The following is a 27,058-nucleotide window of genomic DNA, read 5'->3' as shown; positions in this document are numbered from 1 at the left end:
CCCATGCTATCACAAAATGGTTCTCATTGGCTGCAAAGGACATGATCGTGAATCTCTAAACTAACACAAGTAGTAAGCCGTCACTTTTTGGCCTCGTTCTTTATTACAGTGCAGCCTCTCCAAATGCCAAGAATGGGTTTTGACAGCCAGGGGTTCAAAACACTTGACAACTGAAGGATGTACATGATACAATATATTTGGAAGTATCCAATAGTTACAGAAACAAAACAAATTCCAAAACATCATCTAAATATTTCGATTCAGGATGAAGAAATCTTTTTAATACAGTTTTTTTTTTTTGCCTAATGCCCTTTTTTATTATATTTAAATGATGACTGTTCATACGCAAGCGTAGTGTCACTTATGATCTTAGTTTGAGGCAGACCCGTTTTCAGCAGACATCGGTCTGTAGCCACAGAGTGGGTCCAGGCTCAGAAAAGATCACGACCATATGGTCGTGATCAGCTCAGATTGGTGCCTAGCTCTGCCTCTCAGCAAGCCACCGACAGTCATCATCTCTCTGCTAATCGAGCAGTGCGAACCCAGCGATCGGCTGCGTTTGTTCGCTCAGTCTTGGAGCCGGCGAGGTCCTGATGCTGCATCCACCTAGGTAAGTACGATTCCCCCCAAAAATTCCAATACTTCTTTTAAAATGAAACTTTATGTAAATTATAAATATGTGCAAACAGGCAGGATTTTTAATGCAGAAGAGACATGCTTTGTCTCTTCTGCATTCAAATTGCCTACCTTCCTGTCCGCCCGTTCACTGTACAGATTTGGCAATGCCAAAGCCGACTTAACTGCACAAAGAGAAACTTCATATCAGCCTGGCCAAAGAAAGCGGCCAGTGCTCAATACCTGTAGGCCAGCCTCTCAAAGATGTCAGTGGCCGGCAGAAAGCTCCAATAAGTCGCATTGCTGCAGCCAAGGTGAATATAAATCTGCTTTAACCACTTAAGCCGCGGACCATATTGCTGGTCAAAGACCACAGTCATTTTTTGTGATTCGGCACTGCATCGCTTTAACTGACAATTGCGCGGTCGTGCGACGTGGCTCCCAAACAAAATTGGCGTCCTTTTTTTCCCCACAAATAGAGCTTTCTTTTGGTGGTATTTGATCACCTCTGCGGTTTTTCGTTTTTGCACTATAAACAAAAATAGAGCGTCAATTTTGAAAAAAAAATGAATATTTTTTACCATAATAAATATCCCCCAAAAATTCCTCAGTTTAGGCGGATACGTATTCTTCTACATATTTTTCGTAAAGAAAAATCGCAATAAGTGTTTATTGATTGGTTTGTGCAAGTTATAGCGTTTACAAAACATGTGGTAGTTTTATGGCATTTTCATTAATATTTTTTTTTTTTTTTACTAGTAATGGCAGAGATCAGCGGTTTTTTTCGGTACTGCGACATTATGGCGGACACCTTTGACACATTGGCATTTTTATAGCGATCAGTGCTATAAAAATGCATCGATTACTATAAAAATGCCACTGGCAGGGAAGGGGTTAACACTATGGGGCGGGGAAGGGGTTAAGTATGTTCCCTGGTGTGTGTTCTAACTGTAGGGGGGTGGCCTCACTAGGGGAAATGACTGATCACTGTTCATACATTGTATGAACAGACGGTCAGGCATTTCTCCCCTGACAGGACCGGGAGCTGTGTGTTTACACACACAGCTCCCGGTTCTCGCTCTGCAACGAGCGATTGCGGGTGCCCAATATTTTGTATAATGTGAAAGATGATGTTACGCCGAGTAAATAGATTCCAACACGTCATACTTTGCAATTGTGCACACTTGTGGAGTGGCAACAAACTACGGTACCTAAAAATCTGAAAGGGCGCCGCTTTAAAAAATAAAAATAAAAATAACGGTTACCAGGTTAGAGTTACAGAGGAGGTCTAGTGATAGAATTATTGCGCTCGCTCTGACGATCGCGGCGATACCTCGCATGTGTGATTTGAACAACATTTACATATGCAGGCGCGACTTACATGTGCAAGCTCGCGGGGATGGGGGGGGGGGTTAAAAAAATGTATTCTTTTCATTTTTTTTTTACATTGTCACTTTAAAAAAAATTATAACTGGGGATTGTCCTTCTTTAGTGGTCATGCCATCGGTGTTGTGGTGATCCCCGCCTCAGCTCCAGGGGGCGATGATCCTCCCTGCCGACCCTCAATTCTCCATGCCCATTCCCAGACTCATATTTGGTTTTTATGTGTGGGAGACTCATTCCTCTATAAATTACCCAATTTAAAGCGGGAGTTCACCCATTTATTAAATTTTTTTTTTTCTCCCCTTAGATTCCTGCTCGTTCGGTCTAGGGGAATCGGCTATTTGTATTAAAATATGAGCAGTACTTACCCGTTTTCGAGATGCATCTTCTTCCGTCGCTTCCGGGTATGGGTCTTCGGGAGCGGGCGTTCCTTCTTGATTGACAGTCTTCCGAGAGGCTTCCGACGGTCGCATCCATCGCGTCACTCGTAGCCGAAAGAAGCCGAACGTCGGTGCGGCTCTATACTGCGCCTGCGCACCGACGTTCGGCTTCTTTCGGAAAATCGTGACGCGATGGATGCGACCGTCGGAAGCCTCTCGGAAGACTGTCAATCAAGAAGGAACGCCCATTCCCGCAGCCCATACCCGGAAGCGACGGAGAGGATGCATCTCGTAAATGGGTAAGTACTGCACATATTTTAAAACAAATAGCCGATTCCCCTAGAGAAAACGAGCAGGAATCTAAGGGGAAAAAGTGCCCTCTAAGGGTGAACCCCCGCTTTAATAACTGATCTTAACATTTTATAGACAACTATTCTGCATCTGCTCCGGAAGAGTGGCACCACAGCTACGAAACGCATCAGTATTACTTTCATTGGATTCATACCAACTTATATTATGGATTATATTATTATATTATGGATTCATACCAACTTATAATATGTTTTACTGTGGAGATACACAGCAATTAGTCTGGTGCTTTTACTATACTACTACTGCGTTATTATGCTATCATATTACTATGTATTGTGTCATGGAATAAAGTTTTCCTTTTTTTACTATGTTGATTATGTTATAAGGTTTAAATATATGATTATACTCCTATGATGCCTCCCTGGCCGCATATTCCATCTAAAGTCCCTAATCTTGCTCCTTAATATTTCCAAGTATCAGGGATAGAGGAACATTCATTTGGCCTCATTTAAAGTCTCAAACCCCTTTTCCCTGTTTTCAATGCAATAGGGAATAAGGAATAAGGTGTAATACTTACCTTACTCGTTCCAACAGACTCCAGCTATCCCCCAAGCCTCTTCTACAAGATGCCTTGGGTTCTGGTTGCACGATGAAGTCATCAAGTACAATGCAGGATCAATAAGCTTTGCATTGTACATGAGGACAGGGAGTCTACAAATCAGAGCGGAGTGTTAGACTGGGATCAAACATACCAGAATCCATCAAAAACTGAAAATAAAACCAAAAAAAAAACAATGCTGTGCGACATTTGCTTTTAAATTGCCCTTACTTTGAGTGTGGTAGTAAGATCAGACTGTAATCTCCATTGATGTAGTAAGATCACCTGAATTATTTAAACCATGCTATACAATATGACCGAGCTATATAAAACTAACAACAATAATAAATACAATAACAGTTGGCTGCTTCTGTGTTTTTCCCGTAATGTCTTGTTATGCATCCACTTCAGTGAACAGGCCATTCGAAAAAAAAAAAAAAGAAGAAAAAGACACTAGATTATCAGGGGTCACCCTCTTTGTAAAGAGCAAGAAATGAAAGCCTGGTGCTGAAACGTGAAATCTTTATTTTCTGCTTTGTCCGTTCTTCTTGCCGCGATGCCAAGGGGAACAGCAATCAGGCTAGAGATGTTCAGTGTGATAGAGGTCAGCACCAGTGGTGGAACCGCGCATCGGAAACATGACCCCCTTTATTTATTTATTTTTCGGATTATTGTTTACAGGCCACTTTGCTCGTGTACCGTGTGCTTCTTAGCTAAAAGATGAAATTACGGCTGGAAATGGAGTGTTCAAGGCATACAACCAATTTGTGTTTCGATCTCGGAAAACAAAAGGCTTCGGAGCCCCTCGGGCTGCCATTCAAACTTGGAGAAGCTGACATTTTTAACAGCGAGAACCAGGGACTCTGGCAGGAGGAATGATCTAATGCATTTCTGACTTGTCAATCAAAGAGCTCACCTCTTATGTCTGGTAACCATTTGGGGCCCAACCGGCTGTGTTAATAAACCAACCAAACACAGAGTCAAAGGCGTTACAGAGATCAAATGTGTGCATCGCCGTTTCTCCTTTATTGAAGCGTAACGATTTTAATGAGACAAATATTGCCCAATTCTCAACACAGAGAGAGTTTACTGGACAAAGGGAAATACAACTGTGCACAATTTTGGAAAATAACTATATGCTGAAGGAATAATATAGACTTAAAGGGTACCTTTATATCAGGGGTCTCTAAACTTTCCAAAGGGCCAGTTTATTGTCCTTCAGACTTTAAGGGGGCCACATTATGGCCAGTGGGAGTAGAAAATGTCCCGGTATCAAGCTTAGTGGTCAGTTGAAGTAAAACAATTATACCGCGCCTGTGGTCAATAGGAGGAGGAATAATGTCCTATCACTGGTATTAGTTGAGGGAATAGTACCACATCAATGGTAATAAATTGGAGGAATATTGCCCAATTATTGGTATCAATTGGAGAGGTAGTGCCTAGGACAGGGGTGGCCCGGGGGCCACATGTGGCCCGCGGAGCCCTCTGATGTGGCCCGCGACCTCCTGTTCTGGAATGGTGGGTTGGCACCGCAGATCGCAGGCTGCTGACCCTCCATACTACAGCATCAGTGTTGTGAATGAAGCTGGTGGTAGAAGAAGAAAGCTGCTGCAGAGCCGCATAAGCCGATGCTTCCTCTACAGCGCAGGCTTTTGCCACAGGCGGAGTCTATGGCAAAGTTCAGCTAACCCGCAGGATAGACACAGGTGCACTACGCTGACTCTGTGGTGTGGGTAAACCGCAGCACATCAGTGTGAAAGCAGTCTTATGCCCTTTTCACATGATCAGCCCAACCAAATGGGACCCTCAATTCACCTCTATAGAACGACAGATGTCTGTTTACGCCCGCCTACCTCCAATCCGAAAAACAGAAGAGAATGTGTCCCATTTCATCTGGGTGGATCGGAGGGCCGCCCGCTCCGAGTGGCCCTCGACTGGGTACCAAGTTGCTTACATGGCCCTCGTTCTTCAAAAGGTTGGGCACCCCTGGCCTAGGAGATGCACCGAAATGATGGTGATCGAAACATATCGTTATCAGCAATTCACCCATAAAGAAAAAAGGTGCAGATAATGGCATCGAAAACGCACATGATTTTGCCGCAATTTTACTGTGCTTATGGTGTGTTTTTCATAGGTCATGTGACTCAAAAACCACAACAAAAAGATAAAACGATCATTACTGATGCATTTTCAATGCATTACAATAGGGAGGAGCATATTTTTTTTTTTAATGAATAAAAATGCAGCAAGCAAGATTCTTGCGCTAAAAGGTGCCAATAATGGCAGACAATAAATTCATATTCATTTAAATTCATGATATCAATTAAAAAGTTGAATGGAATACAATTCTATATAAATATATTTTTTAGAACTGTCATTTTCATTACCAAAATTTCAATTCTGTGCACCTCTAATAGTGTCCCGTCAGCAATAGGAATTATACACCACTGTGGGTGTCCAGTTGAAAGAATAGTAAACTGGAATTGTGCTAGGGTAATAATAAAAGGAAAAAAATAAAATAAAACATTTAGAAAATGTTCAGCACCTTGACCTTATTAACAAAAAAAAGTTATTTGGCCTTTAAAAAAATCAACATCTAAAAACTACCTACCTACCACAAGAAGATTGTAACTGTATTTTACTGAATGCCACCCACAAGTTTTTAATTAAAGATGCGTGTGTTCACCTTTTTTTTTTTTTATCTTTTGTTAAATTTCTGTAATGTTGCAGCTACTCTCTGCAAGCACATTAGCCATGGCACTCCATTAAAACATCCTTGTAGTCTTCATCAGAAGTCTGTAACAATGTAGGTGACAATGTATTAGCCCAAGTGGGCAACAGGGACAGAGGGTTTGACAAAGGGACCTTCACAGCAAGATCACAATGTATTATCCTAATCCCATGCTGCCACTCGGTAGCCCTTCAAGAGAATCTTAACACCGGGAGGAGGCAGCCGGCTTCCTGATCATGTGCCTGCTGTGATTTGCCGATACAGCAATCACATGATCAAAAGCTCCAGATCCTAAACAATGGCCTGGAGCAGTCTGACAGCTCAGCCACTGTGCGGGGAGCTCTCTGTTCCATATAGACATGTGTATGGGGGCTTGGCTGCTGCATATACTGTATACATAAAGCTGGCAGGAACTGGTTAATGAAAGCTGCAGCTTTCAAAATATTGAAGACGACTTACATTAACATGTTCAAAATCCAATGCGATTTTAGTGAATGGGTATACATATAGGAGGACCTGAAATGTTGGAGCAGTTCCTAAAAACTGAAACAAAAGTGACAAGCAGATAGGAAACAACTTGTCACCAGTATTTCCTGTGGGCTCCCTGGATCTGATCTTTCTCCTATTACTGTTCCACATTGTCTTTGTGAGGAGGCAGCCATCTTGGTAGACGGAGGGCTTTGTTTCCTAATTTTAGAGCTGCTTCCCAGATGACCGGTGAAGTAGTACTCAACAATCAGCAGAAGAGATCCACAGACTGGAATAAACTGAAGAAGGGGGATCCTTACACTACAGGTCTTCAGATACAGTTTACTCTCCAGCAAGAAGAACAGTGAGCAACACAATAGTAGCATCACCAAACGTCAATCCAAATCGGCTGAGACTAGTAGTCAGAGGCAGCAGTGCCTTAGATGATCTCACATTTCAGATATACAGCTATGGAACTAAAATGCATAAAAGGAATTCAATACAAAAAAGGAAAATTTTCCAGGATACTGCTTAGGTACACCAACATTTCTAGATGTTCCCCTACAGCAGTGTTTCTCAATTCCAGTCCTCAGGCCCCCCCAACAGGTCAGGTTTTCAGGATTTCCATTATTTTGCACAGGTGATTTGATCAGTTTCACTGCCTTAGTAATCACCACAGCCTTTTCATCCTGAAAACCTGACCTGTTGGGGGGGCCTGAGGACTGGAATTGAGAAACACTGCCCTACAGGATAGCAAATCAATTTCTTTAAAGGGGTTATAAAGTCTCGCGGTTTTTCACCTTAAAGCGCAGCTCCACCCTAAAGTGGAACTTCTGCTCATTGGAACCCTCCCCCCCCATATTTGGCACCTTTCAGGGGGAAGGGGGGTACAGATATCCAAGACAGGTAATTTGCACCCACTTCCGGGCATAGAGCCTGCGGGAAACTGGGGGCAATCCGCCACACCCACCCCCCCCCCCCCCGTTGTGTTCTGGGAAAAACACAGCTCCCGGAACACAGCGGGGAACAGTGAGGGCGGCGCAGTGCGACTCGCGCATGCGCAGTAGGGAACCGGGCGTGAAGCCGCAACGCTTCACTTCCTGATTTCCTCACCAATGATGGTGGTGGGGGCAGCCGAGAGACGAGCGATTGCTCGTCTTCGGCTGCCGACGTCGCTGGACTCCAGGACAGGTAAAGTGTCCATTTATTAAAAGTCAGCAGCTGCAGTATTTGTAGCTGCTGGCTTTTAATATATTTTTTTACAGCAGAGCTCCGCTTTAATGTATTCTATGCATTAAAGCGAAAAACCTTCTGTGCTGCACAGCTACCCCCCAGAGCCTCCCCTTTTCCTTACATCAACCCGATGGTTCCAGCGACGAGAATGAGCCCAGCAGCTCCAGTCGCTGTCTCCGGTCCTCACTGGATAGATTGATAGCAGCAGGAGCCATTGGCTCCAGCTGCTGTCAATCAAATCCAGTGAGACGGAAGCAGGGGGGCAGGTCCAGGTCCTGCTGTCTGTGTCAATGAACGCAGCAGCAGGACTTGGGAGCGCGCCTGCATGAGTGCCCCCCTGGAATGCCGCTCTCCGTGGGGCGGCACTCGATGAAAAGGAGGAGCCAGGAGTGCGGCCAGGGAGACCCCAGAAAAGGAGGATCAGGGCTGCTCTGTTCAAAACCCTTGCACAGAGCAGGTGTGTATGACAAGTTTGTTATAAAAAAAAACAAAAAAACAAAAAAAACACACAAACCTTTACAATCACTTTACGTTCAGCTGCAAGTCTGCTGGAATGCCTAAAGACAAGAACATGTTTTCAAACACAGAATCATATACTGTATACAAGTTATAGTACATATTTAGCAGGTAAAAAAATTGTGCATTTTTTGTATTTTTTTTTTGAGCCTGTATAAAGCATTGCACCAAGCAGGTTTCCTGTAGATCCGTCAGTGTATGTGTGCCCATTCTTTCCGGATGGGCAAGCAGATACAACCCGACAGGAAGAATCAATGAACTACCACAGTGCTGTGTAGCTGCCAGCCGACAGCTGCAAAGGATGATAGGGCTTGTAGTTCAGTTACACACAGAACTGTATAAATAAATGATGCCGCAATGTGGGTGGGCGCCCTGCACAGCCACGCCAATTTCAAAAAGTGACAGCTAGTACAGGGAACTTCTCCCCGTACTACTGTCACGAGGGGAGGGGATGATGATGGGGGGAAAAAAAATAATAATAATATCAGCGGGGGCTGCAGCACTGGAAACATGTTACACCCTAAAAATGGGTGGAACGTATATGTTCCAAAGGTGAACTTATCCTTTAACTTAAAAAAAAAAAAATTATACAAAAAAAATGATATAAAAACCATCTGTCTATAAGTCTACAAACTCAATTTTTTTTTACGAAAAAGCATTATAGTGGCCCTTAAAGCTGTAGCATGCAGAAACATTCATATCAAGGTAATGAATTTTTGCACTAATACAAATACAGACTTAGCAATGACTTCCAGATAGCTGGATGCTGAAATACAAGCAAAGAATGTTGATAAGTTTGTCCTAATACCCCTGGCTCACTAGGCAAGAGGTAACTGAATATTACACTTAATGGACTTTGAAAGAGATCCTAAAGCACAAGATATGAAATCAGTAGGAGGCAAGATCCTGTGATAAGTGCTTTCCAAAGTTTACATCCAAACTTTAGAGGAGCCAAGAACTCCCAGCCTACATGCTTAAAGCTGAACCTAAGGCAAGTACAAAACACATAAGCCTAGGTTCACATTGAAGCGATTTGTCATGCGATTTGAGAGATCAAATCGCATGACAAGTCGCAGCCTGTTGGCAGCAATGGCACTGTTCCAATTGGTGCGACACCAATTTTGCGGCGCCGCCCCGATTTGCAAAAGTAGTTTCTGCACTACTTTTGCCGATTTCAGGTGCGATTTCTATAGACATCTGTGTATGAAGCCACACAAATGTCTATCAAGTAGCACTTGAAATCGCGCTGACCTTGCTACTTTGAAATCGCGCTACTTCAAGTGAAGTAGCACGATTTCAAAGTAGCATCAGTGTGAACCAGGGCTAAATGGATGTGGTCATATTAAATTAAAGGCCAATTCCACCTTTCTGGCCATATTTATAGTGTAACATGAAACATGGGCACCATTCTCAAGCCCCAATAACCTGAATCTTGGGGTTCTTCTCCCCACAGCATCCTGTATTTTTTTTTTAATGTGGCGCAGCTTTGTATGGCTCCGCCTGCAAAACCGCATCATCCATTCATAGGTCCATTGATATAGATTTTCCTGCTAAAGTGGCTACCATTTGGGCACTCGAGGGCCCCATGCCACTAGGGGGCCCCATCAGGGTTGCCAGCATCAGTAAAACTAGGGACAGTATGTAAAAATCTGTGTTTTTTTTTTTTACATCTGTCCCTGAAATGTCCCTTACCGACATCCTTTTGGTCTAAAAATCCCAAGATTATAGCTGCCCCGCCCCTCTAGTACCTTCTTAGTGTGTGTATGTGTATTCTGTTATTGTGTGTATACTGTGTATGTGTGTGTGTGTATACAGTACTGTGTGGCCCCATAATCTATTGTCTGGGGGCCCCATAATTTCCTATTGCCTGGGACCCCATAATCTCCTATTGCCCGAGGACCCCATGAGTTGTCAGTCCGCCCCTGGTGGCTACTGAGCGTATATGCATTTCAACTTTGTAGTTAGCCGTTTGCCTGGCGTTCCAATACAAGACTGGCAGACTGCATATTGCAGGACATTTTTAATGCTTAAAAAGCAACAGAAATGGTGTGTTTTACACAAGCTGTTCCCGATATGAATGTATTTTGGCAGCATGTACAACAAACATCATTTGGTCTGTAATCTGCCTTTGTTTTTAGATTTTCTCATTTGCAGGAGATGAACAACTTTTTAGAAACCAAACTTATTAGTATCAACCATATGTGCTCTATAGCAGATTATGAGATGAGCTGCATCACGTCAATATAAATCAGATTTAGCTTGCTCCAATTTTTTTACATTACAACTGCTATCGACATTACAGCAAAGTCGGCCATCAACGGCCAATACGCTTCAGATGACTTAGAACCGGGGTGAGCCGCCTCTGGGCACAGGCCCAAATGTTTGCAGCTCCCCTTATTGCTAGAAACAATTCATTCACATTTTCAGTAGCTCAGTGAATGAATATTATAGATTACAGATGGGGGTCTCTATGACACCCACACACACACACACAAGGGAAACAACAATACAAGCCAAGAGTCTTGGATTTACTACGTGGGCTCCACAGAGACTGAATAAAATGGTTAGTGGTCAGTACCTGTCTGTACAAGCCAGAAGATACATCCTTGTTTAGTATAACGACCAGCATCACCTATATCAGGGATATGCAATTAGCGAACCTTCAGCTGTTGCAGAACTACAAGTCCCATGAGGCATAGCAAGACCTCTGACAGCCGCAAGTATGACACCAAGAGGCAGAGGCATAGTTACATAGTTAGTCAGGTTGAAAAAAGACAAGTCCATCCAGTTCAACCACAAAAAATAAACAAACAAAATAAAAAACACAGTACAATCCCATACACCCAACTCCATACCCACAGTTGATCCAGAGGAAGGCAAAAAAAAAAAAAACAGCAGAGCATGAGATCCAATTTGCTACAGCAGGGGAAAAAATTCCTTCCTGATCCCCCGAGAGGCAATCGGATTTACCCTGGATCAACTTTACCTACAAATTTTAGTACTCAGTTATTTTATTTACGGCCTTACTCAAAATATGGGACGATGCCCTCAAGGCCGCAGACGAGGGAGAATCCTGTCTCCTGGTTCTGCTGGACCTAAGCGCAGCCTTTGACACAGTAGACCACAAAATGTTACTGATGCGACTGGCCGAGGTAGCCAGAATCGCAGAAGGTGATTTACCATGGTTTTCCTCCTTTCTTGAAAACCGATCACAAACAGTGAAACTGGGATCTTTCACGTCGGAAAAACGCACGGTGCCATGTGGAGTCCCCCAAGGATCCCCCCTGTCACCGGTACTGTTCAACATCTATCTTCGCCCTCTCTTTGATATTATCAGTAGCCAAGAACTACTTTATCACTCTTATGCAGACGATACGCAATTGTATTTTCGCATCTGCAACAAAAAGGATCATCATCTCAGTTTAGAGAAATGTCTCTCTTCGATAGAAAACTGGATGACTAAGAGTTATCTTAAACTCAACAGTTCCAAAACAGAACTTCTTATGTTTCACGCCAGCCGAAAGAGTCAACTGGCAACAACCTGGACACCGCCGCCCATTCTGGGCCAAATCATCACCCCTAGCTCCAAAGTCAAAAGTCTAGGAGTCATTTTTGACGCCTTCATGACAATGGACGCACAAATAGGGTCAGTAGTCAGCGGATCGCACCATTTGTTGCGCCTACTACGCAGACTTATTCCATTTATCCCCAAAGAAGACGTAGCAGTCGTGGTGGGAACAATCGTGAATTCCAGACTGGACTATGCAAATGCCCTTTACCTCGGGCTCCCAAAGTACCAAATCGCTCGTCTGCAAGTCGTACAGAATACGGCCGCCAGACTGGTGACTGGGAAAAGGACATGGGAATCAATCTCACCTTCGCTGAGAACCCTTCACTGGTTGCCAGTAAAAGACAGAATTGTATTTAAAGCACTCTGCCTGACACATAAGTGCATCCATGGGAAGGCGCCGCAATATCTTTGCGACAAGACAGAACCTCACAATTCTAATCGCGTTCTGCGATCCACTGACCAAAATCTGGTCAAGGTGCCAAAAACCAAATACAAGTCCAAAGGAGAAAGAAGGTTTGCTTTTCAAGGTCCGAGACTATGGAACGCTTTACCAACCAGCGTTCGGTTGGAGGAAAACCACCTGACTTTCAGAAGACAGATTAAAACTCTGCTCTTTTGATGTCATGAGACACAAAACATCAAGCGCCCAGAGGCGATTCAGTTCGCATGTGCCGTGCTATATAAGTTTTTCATTCATTCATTCATCCATGTACATTTAGGAAAGTATTCAGGCCTTTCTTAAAGCAATCTACTGAGCTGGCCAGAACCACCTCTGGAGGGAGTCTGTTCCACATTTTCACAGCTCTTACTGTGAAAAAACCTTTCCGTACTTGGAGGTGAAATCTCTTTTCCTCTAGACGTAAAGAGTGCCCCCTTGTCCTCAGTGTTGACCGTAAAGTGAATAACTCAACATCAATTCCACTGTATGGACCTCTTATATATTTGTACATGTTGATCATATCCCCCCTTATTCTCCTCTTCTCAAGAGTGAATAGATTTAGTTCTTCTAATCTTTCCTCATAGCTGAGCTCCTCCATGCCTCTTATCAGTTTGGGTGCCCTTCTCTGCACTTTCTCCAGTTCTCCGATATCCGATAGGCATGATGGGACTTGTAGTTTTGCAACAGCTGGAGGTTCACTAATTGCATATCCCTGACCTATATCATGAGAATGTCAATCCAGGTCCGCAATTACATTAAGGGGCTATCTATACGTTTTGGAGTTGAGGTTTATAGAAAACAAGCATAAGTGCCGGTTCACACTACCAGGACTTGGGATCCAACTTGTGTCGCGCGACATGAGACATTCAATTGAAGTGAATGAGAGCCGTCTTAATGTACACTACTGAAGTCGCTCCAACTTCAGAAAAGGTTCCTGTACTACTTCAAGGAAACTTGTAGGTAACTTGTACCCATTGATTTCAATGGAAGTCTTAACTGAAGCAACTTTACAGGAAAAGAAAATAGTTTTTCAGGCAAACCCCTCCCTCCCACAGAGCCGATTATTGTTTGATTGGCCATTGGCAAAGTTGCCTGTCCAGGAGGCGACTTGAAATTGCCTCGCAAAGTCGTGCCGACTTTCATGTCGCTGTGTGAACCGGCACTTAAAGTGTACATCAGGCAATATAAAGAAAAAATAAAATAAAAATGCACACATTCTCCCATGTTTTATCGCTTCAACGAAAAGCTGCCCGTTTCTACATTATGTAATGTGCATGCTCGTCAATATGTTATGTAATATATCTTTGTGGTGCTGTAATCTTATGAAATGCTGAGTACGAGATTGGCGCTATATAAATCAACACACTCCAGTGGAATGTCTACAGTCACTAGACGGCAATGGAAAATCATGAACCTCTAAATGTTTAAATTGATATGCAAGCCTATAAGAAAAAAGAAAATGGAACACAAGACGAAGTAGTAAAACTGTCACTATTACCCCCAAGAGGGATATATTGACAGCTGAAGCTCTCAGAACTCAATGCAGCTGCCCTTGCCATTAAAACCCTCATCCTGCCTTGTATCTAAAACTTGCACACTCTATATCACAAATATAGAATATATAAGTGACCAGGCTGAAGGAGATATCAGAGCCAGCTGCTGGCAGCTATTTCAGTCGATAGACCAACTCTTCGTTACCCTCTTTCATCAGATCCAAATGGTCCAGTTCAAGTTGCAAAGCTTCAGATTGGCCAAGAGTCTCACTTTCTCCCATAACTTAAACACGGGAGGAATTTTATTCAAGCATCATATGAAACATAAGCACTACGTGATCCATCAAAAGGTTAATGACGAAGTAGATTAAAGCAACCAAATAGACTTTTTCAATATGAACGTGGAAGATCTAGGAACTGAACACTTTGATTCTGGGCCAAACAGGAGTACAAAGGATGATCTTTGTTAAGTGACGCCTGGAAAAAAGCCAAACTAGCAACTTCTAACCAAAGTAACGGCCCAACACCACAGGCTACTTCAAGGACTTCTAACCAACATGCAGTCACAATAGTTCTAAATATATGAAATCCCCCATTGTGTACTGAAGTGCAACAAATCCTGATTTTGTGTAGCTGTCCCAAAAGTAGGTGGCCAAAATGAAAATAAAACAAATGAGAGCTGAAACATTTTAAAGTCTTCAATCGTTTCTAAAATGCCGCAAATTGCAAAATTAGATCTTATATAATTTTGTTTAGGAAAAAAAGTGTGTATATGATGATAGAATGGCTAAGTGAGTGAATACAAAGAAAATAGAGTAAATATGAAAGCAATGGAGCTACAAAAACATGAGAATGATCCAACAGGGGACCAAGAAGCGAGGGAGGTCACCGATATGTTTTAGAGTAGAAAAGTGATAGAATCCCAAGAAAACAAACATTAACCCGGCTCACACTTATCGACTTGCTAGAAATTTTAGGTGAAATCATTCTATTTCTATTAGGTGACCCAAGACAGACTAGTCTTGAATTGCACTGCCTTTGGAGAACAGAGAGCTCAACTGACAAACAAAACAGTGAATGGGCAAAATTAGAAAAAAAAAAAAATTCCATGGGGTCAACACATATGAACCCATATAGAGATCTTTTGTCTGGTGCAAAAAAAAATTTATTCCCATTGGTAAACAATGAACTATTAAAGCGGAGGTCCATCCGAGAAAAAAAAAAAAGTGCATAAAAAGGCTCCTAAAAATGTGAAAACAAAAATGAAAAATACTTTTGATGAGAAATGGCTGTTGCTAGGCAGATTGTCCTAATCTGCCACTTCCTATTCCGCGGTAGTCTTCATTCTTCTCCTCGCGTTGTCTTCTGGGGAATCAGGCGCACTGTCTTCCAGGAACGGTGTGCATCCCAGAAGACAGCACAAAGCGCTGCACGACTCGTGCATGTGTAGTAGGAAACGGGCAGTGAGGCCGCAAGGCTTCACTGCCTGTTTCCCTTAGTACGAATGGTGGCGCCGGCACCCGATCTGATGGATGGATCAGCCTCAGGGGGCCGACGTCGCGGGCACCCTGGACAGGTAAGGGTTTTTATTAAAAGTCAGCAGCTACAGTGTTCGTAGCGGCTAACTTACTTTTTTTTTTATTCAGCTGGAACACCGCTTTATTGTCCTCCAGTATTTAAAGACAAAAAAAAGGTGGTCCGAAATCATGGTGCCACATTAAATATAAATTGAAGATTCAAAAAACTGTGAAAATTTGCAAATTCAGGGACTTGCAATACATGGGTCAAATTCCGAACGATTAAATTTTCGAAAATAAGAATTTTCGTGCATTTTGTGATTTTGTGCCACCATTGATTTCGGAAATTCGACCAACCAAGCCTTCAATTTCACCTCATGTTGCTACAGAAAATAATTTGCGGCCAGGAATCTTCTTTTCTTTCCAAGTCGCAGCTCATGCGCATTTCTTTTTCGATTATATTCCTCAAAACAATTCTCTCATTGTTGATTAGAAATTTGTTTGTTTTTCCAAAAATTTCCAACATGTCCGTTTGCTCAAATTCGATGGCAGCACGAAAAGCGGCCGTTGCTGCAGCCCACTAATGGTGCGAAAGGCAAAAGAAATATCTTAAAATTACAATTTTCGTAAGAAAATTATTTTGGACATTGACCCAATTAAGTCCTGTCTTGAGTTGAAAACAGGGCTGTGGAGTCGGAGTCGGAGTCGAGGAGTCGGAGTCGGGGGAAATTTTGGGTACCTGGAGTCGGAGTCGGCAAACAATGCACCGACTCCGACTCCTACTAAATTTAGATTGGAATTTAAAAAAAAAATCAAAACTTACTGTTGAAGAAGCCATCCTTGTTTATCCAGAGATCGTTAGTGATGTGGCCAGAATAGTTACTGCAATGCCACCCACCCAAGTCAGTGTCGAAAGATTATTTTCAGCCCTAAAAATAATAAAGTCTGACTTAAGAGCCTCTATGAAAGAGGATCTGGCAGAGGCAATTCTCTTCCTTAGAACTCTACATTGAATTGATTTGCATTTGCTAAGCCTATAACTACATTTCAAGATTAATATAAACCATTTCTAGGTTTTACAGATTTTGTTTTTGGTTCATTATAGATAAGCTTTGTTTTTGTTCTAAAACAACCAAATAATGTGGTTTGTATTTTTGAACTGGTAAAGATCCTGTTCCTGATGTTTATGCCTGCTGCTACTATCCAGCCACTTGATTGATTAATATTTTTTTTTTTATAAAACTTTGTTTTCATTGTGTTTGTCTTTTGCTTAAACTGTGCAATACAGTAGACTGTTGGCTTCCCAGCCAGTAGTCCTGTGGTAGGCAGGGCCATCTTTTCCATTGGGCACGCTGGGAAGTTGCCCGGGGGCCCCGCTTGCCTGGGGGGCCCCACTGGCTGCCCAGCAACCCCAGTAAAAAATTATGGAGAGTGACGGGTTAGAACTGCCCATGCCCAGTTCGCGGAAATCACAGAGAAGATCCGGTCCTCCACGAGTGCGGGGGGTTGCTGATGTAAGGGGTGAGTGAATGCAAAAATGTAAGGGGGCACTGATATAAAGGTTCCCCTTCCTATATTAGTGACCCCCCTTACCTTAGTGTATTTAATCTAAGGAAGGTGGTCTCTGGTCACCAGAGTACCCCCCACATCAGAGTCTGCAGGATTCCCCCTTACAATGCAAGGGGGAACTCAGTCTGCGGACCCTGATGTAAGTGGGAAAGAGAAAGCAGTGGACTCTGATATAAGGTTGTCTCTGGTCACCATAGCCCCCCTCCACATCGGAGTTCCCCCCTTAGATCATGATCTGCAGCGTTCCCCTTTACATAAGAGTTCCCTTTCACTGTAAGGGGGAATCCTGCAGACTCTGATGTAAGAGGAAACTCTGTGCTGGCTGTGTTATAGTAACCTGACCTTCATGTCAATGAAGACATTTTTTTTTTTTTACTTTTGTTTAACTTAAACACATTTCTAATAGCACTAGCTATATGTTTATAGTTTAAATACTGACATTTGCATTGTTGGGCACTGAAAACTGTAATTTTAGGTACTTTTTTTGCAGTGGCAGTAAAAAATGTGGTTCTGCCAGTAAATGTTATGATTTTTGTCAGTAATTCTCGTGCGTAATTGTGTAGACAGGGCCCCAGTGCACTGTATTGCCCGGGGGCCTATAATGCTCTTAAGATGACACTGGTGGTAGGTTGCGTTTCTTTCCCTCAAGGAATGTATAAAATACATTCGCATATTAATACAGAGGAGTCGGAGTCGAGGAGTCGGAGTCGGAAGTACATAAAACTAAGGAGTCGGAGTCGGAACATTTATCTACCGACTCCACAGCCCTGGTTGAAAAACAGGATTATTTTTAGTACAAGTGTTTTAAAACCCAAAACATAAGACAATTAAAACAAAAAAATAATAAAAAAATCACACATGGATGGAAACCCGTACAAATTGGTCACCTTATCCAACGCCTGCATAACTCTTGCTTTACATAAGACACTACAAATCCACTATTGTCGCTAGTATACGGTAAAGAATCGGCAAATGCACTCAAAATGTTTCCTGGAATGTATCCACTTCAGGAGTAAAACAGGTGTGAACAGGTTGATGGAATATCATAGTGCTCCCCAAAGGGCCCAGCATCAGGACAAAAGAGTCAGAAACCAGAAAATGTGTAAGGAAAGAGAAGCAAACTCCACAACAATGGTCAAATGCAGTCTGGTACATAAATATTAGTGAAATATCACTATGTGGAGTCTTTTTCTAAGAGGTTGATTTACTAAAATTGGAAAGTGCACAAGCTGTACATGGTAGCCAATCGGCCATTAACTATCCCGCCGCCGATAACGGTGATCTTGCGGCGAATCCGCCGCGGAGACCACCGTTATCGTTTACAGGACCGCTCATGCTAAAGATGGATACCTCCGTTGTGGCAGCAGTTGCTGCCGTTACCGAGATATCCATCTTTAAAAAAAACGACGTATATGTACATGAGCAGGTCCTTAGGTGGTTAAAAGACAAAAATCTTGCATCATGCTACAAATATCTGAGGCCCCGTACACACGACCGAGTTTCTCGGCAGAATTCAGCCAGAAACCCGGCCGTGTGTACACTTTCGGCCGAGGAAACCGACGAGGATCTCGTCGGGCCAAATAGAGAACATGTTCTCTATTTCCTCGTTGTTCAATGGGAAATTTCGGCCCGCCGAGATCCTCGGCGGCTTCACAAGGAACTCGACAAGCAAAACGATGCGTTTTGCCCGTCGAGTTCCTCGGACGTGTGTACGGGGCCTGAGACTTCAGATACCAGATTTTAGCATTTGTTTGATTTATTCGCGAGCCACACATGGATCTCTGACATTTCTTGTGATAATCTCAAAGTGAATATACATCCAAGAAAGTGTTTACACTTTTTCTAAATAGCTCATTTTTTTATATGCCACGTTGGATACAAAAGGTATAAAAATTATTCCATAAAGCAACTTGTTTCAGCCAATCTAGGATTTGAATTGCTGTATATCTTACTGCAAACCATATAAAGCAAACCAGATCATCGCCCACCTAAATATATATTTAATGTGAATTCTTCGCAAGAATATAATGGAGCCGCGTTGCAATTAGACCCTCCTATGCTTTCAGCCACTTTGGTGCACATGTTGTACAGTTTACGTACTAGAAATATGTGAGATGCTGTGAACAGGCAGAGTCACCTAACACGGGGGGGATGTGGCACTTACCCGTCTTAACATCATGTCCACTCAAATCCATAACAGGTGCATTCTCCAAACCTAGGAGAGGGGGTGCTGGCAAGGGTCCAAGTGGGCAGTCATGCTGATATTTAACAAGAACTTGGACAAAGCCATCAAACACAGCCGTGTGAGAAAACTACTGTTCTTCCTTATGAATGTGTTACTAAGTGACACAGTATAATAATAAACACAAGAACAATATATTTCATCGGCAACAAACAGGCAAAACGACAGAAGTGCCTGAGGGTACAAACTGAAATATACTCTGAGCGGGTGACACTTTGGCACCACAAAGCACTTCTGCCTCTAAGCTTTATTGTGTTTACCTTATACATCATTAAAAAGTATATATATATATATTTTAAAAAAAACGTATAACTAAAAACAGCCTCAAGTATTAACCACTTCCATACCGGCCATTTTCACCCCCTTCCTGCGCAGGCCAATTTTTAGTTTTCACGCTGTCGCAATTTGAATGACAATCACGCAGTAATGCAACATTGTACCCAAATGAAATCTTTATGGGTTTTTCCCCCCACAAATAGAGATTTATTTTGATGGTATTTGATCACCTCTGCAGTTTTTATTTTTTGCGCTATAAACAAAAAAGCGAATTTTTTTTTTTTTTTTAAAAAACACCATTTTTAACTTTTTGATTTAATAAATATCACAATTTAAAAAAATAAATACATTTTTTCCTCAGTTTAGACCAATACGAATTCTTCTACATTTTTTTTTTCCTGCAATAAGCGTTTATTGATTGGTTTGTCCAAAAGTTATAGCGTCTACAAAATAAGGAATAGATTTATGGCTTTTTTATTTATTTGTATACTAGTAATGGCGGCGATATCCAATTTTTATTGTGACCGTGACATTGCGACGGACAGATCGGACACTTTTTTTTTTTTTTTCAATTGGTGTTCAAATAATTTTCTTTTAACTCTTCTTAATATTTTTTTCCTTATCAACTACCCCGGAGGTGGAATCAAATTTGCTATCCATGGTAAAGTTTAGATCTCCAGCCAATATTAAGTAACCTTTCTTAAATTCACCCAATTCCTTTAAGATTTTTACACACACAGATCCATGGTCCTGCCGTGATTGCGGGCAATCGCGATTGCCCGGTGGACATGGCGGCTGCTGGGCACGCGCACCGGGTCCCGGGGCGAAGCGGTGCGCGCTCCCCCTAGCGGCCCGAGAAGCTCAGGACGTCATATGACGTCCACCCGGAGGGAGGGAGGGTTCCTGCCGACGTCATATTACTATGATTCGGTAAGGAAGTGGTTAAAGAACTTGGTCTTCCAACCTTGACTTTTAGTACTCCAGTGTGCTGGAAACACATGACGTGTCCTACAAGACCGCACAGCTCCACCACGGCAGCCATGGAGCCACATTCCCATACACAAGTGAAATGTCAAGCAACATTTCATTCACATGCCAGGGTTCTGCTGACACAAGGCTGGATCCCTTCCCTCTAAATCCCATACGTGGAGAAAGTAAATGAACTGTCATACACTAAATTGGCAAAACTTTACACGCACATGAACTTTAATGGCATCCCAGTCTAAAGGACCATACACACGAGCCAATTGTACGACAATAATTGTCTGATAGACGTGTTGTGTCGGATAATTTGACCGTGTGTATGCTCCATCAGACAATTGTTGGCTGAATTAACGACAACAAATGTTGGCGGTTCATGCTCACCAACTGTCTGACAAAAAAAATCTGTTACGTCGGATTATCCGATCGTGTGTACACAAATCCGTCCAATTAAAATTCAAAGTAAAAACACGCATGCTCAGAACCAATGTTAAACATTAAGACAACATTAGCAGAAGTTGCCCAAAGGGTGGCGCTAAAGAGCAGAAAAAAAACACATATTTAGGTTTTGTTGGCTGAAAATGTTGTGCCGTCTGTATGCATACCAAGTTCACGGCCAACGCCCTGTACAGGCTTTAGTCTGTAGGGTTCAATATTGAGTTGGCCCATCCTTTGCAGCTATAATATATTCAACTCTTCTGGGAAGGCTGTCCACAAGGTTTAGGAGTGTGTCTATGGGAAGGTTTGACCATTCTACCAGATACGCATTTGTGCGGTCAGGTACTGAGGTTGGATGAGAAAGCCTGGCTCACACTCTCCGCTCTAATTCAACCCAAAAGTGTTCTTATCTGGTTGAGGTCAGGTCCTCCATCCCAAACTCGCTCATACATGTCTTTATGGACCTTGATTTATGCACTGAAACCACCAGTTTCAGAGGGTTAAAGACATGTCCCCCCATATTTCTCACTGAATATGTTTATTTTAAAGTTATGCTTATGTATCTTTATATCGTAATGCAAACATTGAAACTGCAAGTTGAGAAAGTGTGCCTGCATGGGTTTTATCTTTTTGTTTCAGCAACATTTACATTTGGTTCACATTGCCGCGACCTAAAAACTTGAGCGACTTACAGTGCAACTTTGGAGAAACTTCAGGGAATGCCTGTGAAATCTTCCTGTATTGTCCAATACAAATCACATCAATTAAGAGGAGGATGTGACCTGGAGACGACTTCCATTAAAGTCTTTGGGCACAAGTCGTATGGACGTCACCTTGAAGTAGTACAGGAACCTTTTCTAAAGTCGGAGCGACTTCAGTAGTGCTAGACAGCTGATGGACTAAAATGGGATTTCACATGTTGCGACTTCAGGGTCTCACAAGTTGGATCCCAAGTCACTGCATTATCCATTATGTAGAATAGATTATAGAAAAAGTAAAAAAAAAACACTATTTTAATGGGAGCACTTCACCATATTTTTAGTGTACATCTCTACTTTAAAAACAAGTTGTAACCAAGTGCTTCTCTACCCCTGTCCTCTCCATCCCATAGATATTATAGATTAGCCCACAATTGCGACCTATAATGGCTCCAATTGTTGTCATTGAGCAGGCGGGCCACATGGTACAGTACACGTCTGGCTATTTCTTTATGAGACTTAAAGAGCAACTCTAGACACAGCCATTTCTTTTTTCCCCACTTCAGGAGTTCTCCAAGATCCACTGAAAACGCTGAATCTGCACCATGGGAGCAGCACTTGCACCTCCCCACCGTGTCAGAACAGGGTCTAAGAATGACACCATTTTTTTGCGCTATAAACAAAAATAGAGCAACAATTTTGAAAAATATTCAATTTATTTACTTGTTGCTATAATAAATATCCCCCAAAAATATATATAAAAAAAGTTTTTTTTCCTCAGTTTAGGCCGATACGTAGTCTTCTACCTATTTTTGGTGGGAAAAAAAAAAAATCGCAATAAGCGTTTATCGGTTGGTTTGCGCAAAATGTATAGCGTTTACAAAATAGGGGATAGTTATATTGCATTTTTATTATTTTTTTTTTTTTTTTTTTACTACTAATGGCGGCGATCAGCGATTTTTTTCGTGACTGCGGATAATTTTGACACATTTTTGGGACCATTGTCATTTTCACAGCAAAAAATGCATTTAAAATGCATTGTTTATTGTGAAAATGACAATTGCAGTTTGGGAGTTAACCACAGGGGGCGCTGATGGGGTTATGTGTGACCTCAAGTGTGTTTACAACTGCAGGGGGGTGTGGCTGTAGGTGTGACATCATCGATTGCGATTCCCTATAAAAGGGATCACACAATTGATGACAGCACCACAGTGAAGAACGGGGAAGCTGTGTTTACATACAGCTCTCCCCGTTCTTCAGCTCCGGGGACCGATCGCGGGACTACAGCGGCGATCGGGTCCGCGAGTCCCGCAGCCGCAGAGCTTCGGACCGGGTCACGGGAGCATGCCGCGAACGCGCGCCCATGACCCATGGCTGGGCTTTATGCAATCACGTACAGGTACGTGATTGTGCCCAGCCGTGCCATTCTGCCGACGTATATCGGCGTTAGGCGGTCCTTAAGTGGTTAAAGTCCAAATCTTTTTCTGACACTTGTTTAAGTTAAAAAATATCAATATTTTTTGCTAGAAAGTTACTTGGAACCCCCAACATTATATATTTTTTAGCAGAGACCCTAGGAAATAAAATGGCAATTGCTGCAATGTTTTATGTCACACTGTATTTGCCCAGCGGTCTTTCAAATGCATTTTTTGGGGGGGGGGGGGGGGGGGGGAATACACTTCAATGAAAAAAAACAAAAACAGTAAAGTTAGCCCAAATTTTTTGGTTTTAAATGTGAAAGACAATGTTACACCGCGAGAATGGTGACATAAAATTGTGATCTATCTTCTAAGCAAAAATATTGTGATTCTCATTTTAGCCAGAATCGTGCAGCTCTACTTTCAAGCAAGTAGCCCCATCATATTTCTCTCATTTTCCATTTTTTTTCCCCCCCGTCTCAATTATTTAAGCTTCCTAGGAAGCTGCTCAATTTTTACAAGTCCATCCAGAGTGTTGTGGTGCATTTACGGGATGCAAGTTATCACACAGAATTGTGCAATGACTTGTGTATCACAACAACAACAAAGAAGACAAACAAAATAAAATAATTTAGACAGTATACAAACACCACAAAATAGGGTCAGTCAATTTTTTTCTTTTTTTTTTTAACCAAGATAGAATATTGAAATCAAGTTAGGCTCATTCATTTTTAGGAATGCTGGAACTTAATTCCGCACCAAGGAAATGGGGTGCAGCTGTCTTCCTCAAAAATCAAATTCCAACAAGAAATGGGTTAGAAACCATGCAGTGTGCTACTTGCATTCCCAAAGTCGTGTTCTGGTGACAGTTGTCCTGACACTTGCAGTAAACATAAGACGCTTGCCTGTTATCACCAATAATGAGACGTGCACCTACCAAGAGACTGCATTATGTTCTTTGCGCCTTTGGCTTTAATGCGGTTATAAACTTTAATACATTTTTATTAAAAAAATCACAAAAAATAAAAAAAAAAAGTCTAGAAATAGTACTAAAACTGAATGTCTACCAACAACGTAAAAGTATTGGCCGTATGATCTATAACAGCGGTCTCCAAACTGCGACCCAGGGGCTGGATGAGGCCCCTTTGCTTGACTTTATGTGGCCCTTGGGGTACTATTCCTTCCACTAATACGAGACACTATTATGTTATCTGACATCATCAATGGGGTACCACTTTTCCCATTGATGCCAACAATGGCACACCACTTCTCCCATTGATGCCAACAATGGCACACCATTTCTCCCATTGACACCAACAATGGGGTACAATGACACTGTTCCTCCACCCAATACCAAATTTATTGTTTACTCCCACTGATGGCAGAAAAATTTCCACTCCACTGGCCATAGTCCGCCCCCAAATCAGTTCACAGAATGCAGTGCGGAATCGAATCACATGGGTTCGAACACAAATGCAATACGATTCCAGTGGGGACAAAAAAAAAAAAAAGGGTCCTGCACCATTTTGATCTGAATGCGATGCGATTTCAGCTATAGAAACTGTATGGCTAAATTCACACTGCACAGACATCGCATTATTTGGTACTTATACCGCATGCAGCCTATAGTTAACCCCTTTCTGGAATCTCCCTTGGTTATTAGGCGCAATAAAAAAGGTACAGACTACCGTTTATTATATTGAATGAGTCAGTGGCATTAGACCTCATGCACACAGGGCATTTGCTTTGCCCCTCTGAACCCCAGAACTCCTGGCAGGAGAAAAGCCGCTTAAGAAATGCACTGAATGCCATGTACTGCACGCAGTGTGTTTAGGCACGCCAAGCTTTTGAGCATTAATGAATTCCATTGGCCAGAATATTCATTTATTCATGAGACAACTGGAATGCATTCATCATCAAATGCATCTAGCGTTTAGACACGTTTAGCATTTATTCTGTTCTTTAGCTCCTCTCTTGAATGCGCTTTTGATGTTTTGTTTGTTTTTTCAGTCTGCAAACTCTCCTCTTCTAATATACCTTTAGGGCCCATTCACACCTGAGCGTATCGTTTAAGCGTGTTTTCCATCGTTTTGTCGCGCGTGTTTGCATACAGCGTTGTCCAACGTTTTTGAACTTCGTCGTTTTTTATTTTAGCCAATTGGAATAATGATCATCTCTTATCATTTGTTGCTATGTTTGTAGATTTTTTTTATCCTGGGTGAATATTCTATTTCACAGAACAGAGTAAAGCGACAAAACGCCCGTAGAAACGCTTGTTGTCGTGCTAGACGCTTGAATCGAGAGTTTTTTATTCGTTTCTATGAGAATACAAACGTTCAAAAACGCCCAAATCGGCACTCGCACATTAACAGTACAAGCATTCCTATAACAATTCCCCATCCTCCTAACTCCCATCATTAGTGTTTTCCGGGGGGTGGGTGGAATAGTAGTGCCCCATCATTGGTTTTCCAAGGGGGGGGGGGGAATAGTGCCCCATTTGTGTTCCTGGGTGGGGGAGGGAATAGTGCCCCATTGGTGTTCCTGGGAGGGGAATAGTGCCCCAGCATTGGTGTTCCCGGGAGGAATAGTGCCCCAGCATTGGTGTTCCCGGGAGGAATAGTGCCCCAGCATTTGGTGTTCCCGGGAGGAATAGTGCCCCAGCATTTGGTGTTCCCGGGAGGAATAGTGCCCCAGCATTTGGTGTTCCCGGGAGGAATAGTGCCCCAGCATTTGGTGTTCCCGGGAGGAATAGTGCCCCAGCATTTGGTGTTCCCGGGAGGAATAGTGCCCCAGCATTTGGTGTTCACGGGAGGAATAGTGCCCCAGCATTTGGTGTTCTCGGGAGGAATAGTGCCCCAGCATTTGGTGTTCCCGGGAGGAATAGTGCCCCAGCATTTGGTGTTCCCGGGAGGAATAGTGCCCCAGCATTTGGTGTTCCCGGGAGGAATAGTGCCCCAGCATTTGGTGTTCCCGGGAGGAATAGTGCCCCAGCATTTGGTGTTCCCGGGAGGAATAGTGCCCCAGCATTTGGTGTTCCCGGGAGGAATAGTGCCCCAGCATTTGGTGTTCCCGGGAGGAATAGTGCCCCAGCATTTGGTGTTCCCGGGAGGAATAGTGCCCCAGCATTGGTGTTTCTGGGAGGAATAGTGCCCCAGCATTGGTGTTTCTGGGAGGAATAGTGTCCCATCATTGTTGTTCCCCGGTGGAATAGTACTGCTGCAAAGTTGTGTAATGTTAATGTTAAACGTTTTTTAATCTGCCGTTTGAGTACAACTCTCAGTTTTTTCATTATTACTGTTAAATAAACAAAAAAATTCCACATTACGTTTTAATGATTTTATCCGATTAATCAAAAAAAAAAAAAAAATCGGCCGATTAATCGATTATGAAAATAATTGTTAGTTGCAGCCCTAGCTGGATTCACACTATTGTGAATTGGATGCGGATTCCAATTATAAATAATAATATCCCATAGTTTGTAGATGCTAAAACTTTTGTGCAAACCAATCAATTTAGGCTTATTGGGATTTTTTTCCAAGAAATTGTATTTTTTTTTTTTTTATTTGGATGAGTTTTATAGCAAAGTAAAAATACATACATTTCAAAATGGTCAGTTTTTTTTGTTTATAGTGCAAAAAACACAGAGGTGATCAAATACCACCAAAATATAGCTTTGTGTTAAAAAAAAAGACAAAAATTGTATTTGGGTACAGCATCGCACAACCGTGCAATTATCAGGGAAAATAATGCAGTGCCATATCGCCAAAAAAACGGACTGGTCTTGAAAGGGGGGGGGGGGGCTAACATTTCATAGGGATAACCAACAGAATTGTATAGATTTTTTCCCCCAAACCCTTGTGTTGTGGCCAAAATGCCAGGCAAAGCCGTCCCTTTACCGGGAGAAGCTCATGTAAATGTGCCCTAAAAAGGTCAATGGCACAATGGTCATCCACACTGCACATTCTGTGGATGGGGACGATCGTCCTTGCACAGAATGTTATATCATTGGCTTCCTTCCAAGGTCATATCTCAAAGTACGTAGAAAAGTAAATACAAGGAAATCATTTCCTGTTTGCCCAGTACAGTGTACACTTTATATACACTGTTTCTTAATTAAATCTCAGTGTTATAGGTGCTCAGAAGAGGATCCTTACAGAAAAAAAAAATGCTCAAAGTTAAA

The 27,058-nt window shown here is 42.4% G+C and overlaps 1 protein-coding gene across 3 annotated transcripts in view; it reads right to left on the bottom strand.

Annotated features, from left to right (window-relative positions):
* BTRC (beta-transducin repeat containing E3 ubiquitin protein ligase) overlaps positions 1 to 27,058 on the bottom strand; it is a 280,494-nt gene that overhangs the window by 236,796 nt on the left and 16,640 nt on the right. Inside the window, exon 2 of one of the 3 annotated variants that reach the window (XM_040361923.1) lies at positions 8,235 to 8,277. The exons of the other annotated variants lie outside the window; for them this stretch is intronic. The gene's annotated coding sequence lies outside the window, so the exon portion shown is untranslated. The remainder of the gene's footprint in view (positions 1 to 8,234; positions 8,278 to 27,058) is intronic. 3 annotated transcript variants of the gene reach the window in all.

The sequence above is a fragment of the Rana temporaria genome, chromosome 8 (assembly GCF_905171775.1).
Source record: "Rana temporaria chromosome 8, aRanTem1.1, whole genome shotgun sequence".
Classification (NCBI taxonomy): Eukaryota; Metazoa; Chordata; class Amphibia; order Anura; family Ranidae; genus Rana; species Rana temporaria.
Note: the sequence above shows the minus strand (reverse complement) of the source record. Positions and strands in the feature narration are given on the sequence as shown.